At 41.6% G+C, this 3778-nt stretch overlaps 1 non-coding gene across 1 annotated transcript; it reads left to right on the forward strand.

Annotated features, from left to right (window-relative positions):
• Positions 1 to 2600: 2600 nt before the first annotated feature.
• LOC150033560 (small nucleolar RNA R71) lies at positions 2601 to 2707 on the forward strand. The gene has a single exon (XR_016532553.1). It is a non-coding gene; the product is annotated as a small nucleolar RNA R71 (small nucleolar RNA).
• The last annotated feature ends 1071 nt before the right edge of the window (positions 2708 to 3778 follow it).

Below are 3778 nucleotides of genomic sequence, written 5' to 3' on the forward strand. Positions count from 1 at the left end.
TTTTACATTATTATTTTTTTTCTGACCTTACGCTAATCCAAGTGCCTCGCCTTTGTTTTGGCTTGCGCCCACGTGTGTCATGTGGACATCCAACTATGAGCAAGGCGCTCTTCCTCAGACTAAACTCATACCTACTTGGCACTAGAGTTGCGATCATTTATATATGCGTTGATCCTGGCGACTTACTTTTCTTTTGGCTTGCTCCCACGTGTGTCATGTGGACACCCAACTACGGGTAAGTTTCCTTCAAAGCTTAACTCTTATCAACATGGGTTTCCCCATTGCGTTTATAGTGGAGTTTTTATTCTCAAAATTTTCCTCCCCTCCTCCTTTTTGTAGAGCTAAAAATAACAAGGTCGAAAATAAATTCCTCACCTCCAAATTTAAAATGTGGCAATGTCCTCATTTCCAAAAGATTGAAAGAAGTCATGCGATGTTCTTAGGAAGCTACGTAAAAAGTCAGTTTGAAAGAAAGCTAGCTGACCACTAACTTCTAGAAATATTTTATGAGGTGACTTTTCTAAGATTAAGTTGACTCTAGTATATACGAAAAAATAAAAGCATATGTTTCATCATTGAAATCATAATTGGCAAAGAGACAGTATGCGGTGACTTACTAAATTTATCAATGTTAAATGATTGTGGTAATCAAAGAGGATGTAGTGATAAAACTTTCAAAATTAAAATGCGATGCGATAGTGCAGAATTTGGAATAAAGTCAAGGAAGAATACAACCCCCAAATTTCGTTGTCGCCCGCATTGTTTACTGACGCATCCTGCTTTGCGGCGATCTTCTTCTTTTGGACTGCGGTGATGGAATAAAGTAGTTGCGTCTTTGTGTAGCACCTCTGCAATTGTTCGCCTCGATCGTTTGCATGAAAAACATCGAGAGGGTCAAATATTAAAAAACAAAGTTAACAAAATCGCTTCACCGCAATCGTTGAGCATGATTATTGTTGTTGTTGTTGTTTTTTAGATAAAGAATATGCACTGAAAGATATAACAAAGTGACGAAAGTTCATGAAGCCTTGATGTAGGAAAAGGATATTCAAAAGGATTGTGTCCCTGATGAGGCTGAGTCATAGTAACTTAGAGACTGCTTATTCCAAGCTGGGCTTTTCACGTCCACAATGTCTTTTTCTTCTTTTCTCGATCTTCTGGAATCTTGACTGCCTTAAACCAGAGTTTTTCTCTATTGATGTTCATTATGATTTCCCCCTTCTACACATCAATTTGGGCACGACCGTCGACAGGAACGGTCGTCCCAATGTGATGGGTTCATGTTCGTCCACTTTATAATCCAAAATGATAAAGTCTGTCGGCAAGAGGAATTTATCAATTGAGATTGTGACGTCTTTCAACTCTCGTTCAGGGTATATTGGGGATCTGTCAGCAAGTAGGAGAGTTTCCTTCGTGGGCGTGAGTGTGACAATAACCAATTGTTTGAAGATTGATAGCGCATTATGTTTATACTTGCCCCAAAATCACATAGTGCTTGGCCACTGTAGACCCCTCCAATGGAGCATGGTATCGTGAAGATTCCTGGGTCGCACATTTTTTGTGGGATCATAGCAGTTTGATTACTACCATTGTTACGATATTTTCTTCATCATTTTGCTTCTTTCTCAATCTTTGCGAAGATGGTGGTAGTTGGACTTCTTCTGCTTCGTGTTCTAAAGGATCAAGGGTGGATGCAACCTCATGGTTCATTTCTTGGGTTTTTTCGAATTATAAGTCAACGGGTCCTCAGTTGTCACCACATTCAAATTGGTTGCGATGGGCTCCTCCCCTACTTTCACAGTCATTTTATCACTTAACAAGGAGACTGCTAAGCGTTGCTCCTTTCTTGTACCCCCAACATTGCGAGGAAGCTCAGTTGAGCTCGACAACCCTCCTTGCGGTCTATTTTTGAGCTCGCCCGCAATTTGTTCCAGCTGAATTTCGAGAATTCAAATGGTTGCTTGATTCTGAAGCACTGATTCGTTTTTCTCAATGTACTGCTTCAGCAAGCTCTCTAAGGACGAAGATTGTGGTGTCTGCGAGCTGCTAGCTGGATTAGGCATTGGATCGTTTGTTTGCGGGAAAAATTCGAGTGGTCCTCCTTTTTGCGCCACTGGTTGAAAGCTTTGTTGTTGATTTTTCCATGTGAAATTTGGGTGGTTTCTCCACCCGGGGTTGTATGTATCGGAGTAGGGATTATTCTTTATGAAGCATACTGATTGCGGATTTTTCTGGGCATTCTTCCATCGGGTGAGAATCTCCGCAGATGACACAACTTGCGGTCATTTAAGCAATTGCGTTGACCTGCCCTTTCTTCGATCCCATGCTGTTAATTGCGATGCCTTGTATCAAACTCACCATCGCAGTCATTTGATTTTGAAGGGATGCGATGGCCCCCATTGTTTGCTTCATTGTCTTTAATCCTTAATCTTTGATCATTTTCTCGCCAATCCTCGTGATTTTTTGAAATACGATCAAGTATAATTTTGGTCTCCTCATATGTTTTGTCAAGTAAACCACCAGCTGCTGCCGCATTAGCAGTGGTCTGCAGAGCAGGGTTCAGTCCTTGGTAAAAAATCTCCATTTGCAAGCAGTCTGGTAAGCCGTTATGTGGACAGTCTCTTACCAGCCTCTTGAAACTTTCCCAGGCATCGCTGAGCGATTCGTCAGTTTCTTGTTCAAAATTCGTTATTATTTTCCTTCTCCTAGCATTCTCGGTTGATGGGAAATACTTCTTCATAAACTTTTTCACCACTTGTTCCCATGAAGTTATCTCACCCGGTTCGAGAAAATATACCCATTTTCTTGCCTAATCACACAAAGAAAATGGAAACAGAGTTAGCCAAACTTCTTCAGTAGAGATATTCAGGAACACAAAAGTGTTGCAGATTTCTATGAAGCTCCAGAGGTGGGTGTACGGGTCTTCGCCACGCCTCCCTCCAAACTGCCCAACAACCTGGATCATCTTCAACATTATCGGCTTCATTTCAAACCTCGATCCATCTAACGCTGGCCTCATGATTCCTGGAGAGAAATCGTAGAGGTTAGGCGATGCATAGTCTCGAATGGGTCTATTGCGGTCAGTCGCCAGAAGGATGGGGTTGGCCATTATATTGTTCGCGTTTGCGGCCATTTCTTCCGGTTGTTCCGCCATTCTTGGGTTCTCTCTTGTTGTTGGCGGTTGTCTTTTAATCATCATCGGAACGTCCTCTCGATATTTGAGTCGTAATTCGCCAGAGATTAAGAGCTGCAAAGAAATAAAAAAAACTACCGTTAGCACACTAATTTGTCGAAGTCCCCGACAACGGTGCCAAAAACTTGATGCGTTATTTTATGAAGTGAAAATATGGAATGAAATGCGGTGATGGAAGTGCATTGAGCAACAAGTTTTCTCAGTGGAATCCAAGTATAACCCCCACTGAGTTTCCTGATAAGTCCAGGGTCGAACTCAGGGACTTGGGAAAAATAGTATGCGGTGATATGCGGTAACCAAGAAATAAAATAGTTGTTTGGGTTGTTGTTTGCGATAATAAAATAAATGAATGCGATGGATTTGAGAAAAGTTTGATTATCTGGTAGATACACCGAGTATGCAGAGGAACGGGTTGAGAAGGTCTTTCGCTAGCATTTCCTGGCAATGCATCAAACTATGCGATCATGCTACACTCATGCGACAGCAGATCATTTGCCAATGCAAATGCGGTGCTCCTAGTTCTAGGCATGTGTTGAATGTAACAATGTGCATAGAGCTTATTCCTAAGTCTCTACTCTTTTCCTA

This window comes from Benincasa hispida, chromosome 9, assembly GCF_027475165.1.
Source record: "Benincasa hispida cultivar pf3 chromosome 9, pf3_genome.v1.1, whole genome shotgun sequence".
NCBI classification, from domain to species: Eukaryota; Viridiplantae; Streptophyta; class Magnoliopsida; order Cucurbitales; family Cucurbitaceae; genus Benincasa; species Benincasa hispida.